The following is a 335-nucleotide window of genomic DNA, read 5'->3' as shown; positions in this document are numbered from 1 at the left end:
GCCTGGAAGGTTTTAATGTTTGATAGCACACGATTAGTATGTGCGGGCCGTGTGCGATGTCTGTTACTCCCGCTCTGCTTCAATCCTTGATTCAAATTTTCAGTAGCCCCGACATTTTACTCCCGCCTCTGCATCCCTCGCAATCTCAAAAATATCTACTCGCCCTTGATTCAAATTTTCAGTAACCCTGCCTTGTTACTCCCGCCTCTACATCCCTCGCAATCTCAAAAATATCTGCTCGCCCTTTATTCAAATTTTCAGTTGCCCTGGTATTTTACTCCCGCCTCTGCATCCCTTGCAATCTCAAAAATATCTGCTCACCCTTGATCTAAATT

The sequence above is a fragment of the Triticum dicoccoides genome, chromosome 5B (genome assembly GCF_002162155.2).
Source record: "Triticum dicoccoides isolate Atlit2015 ecotype Zavitan chromosome 5B, WEW_v2.0, whole genome shotgun sequence".
Lineage (NCBI taxonomy): Eukaryota > Viridiplantae > Streptophyta > Magnoliopsida > Poales > Poaceae > Triticum > Triticum dicoccoides.
Note: the sequence above shows the minus strand (reverse complement) of the source record.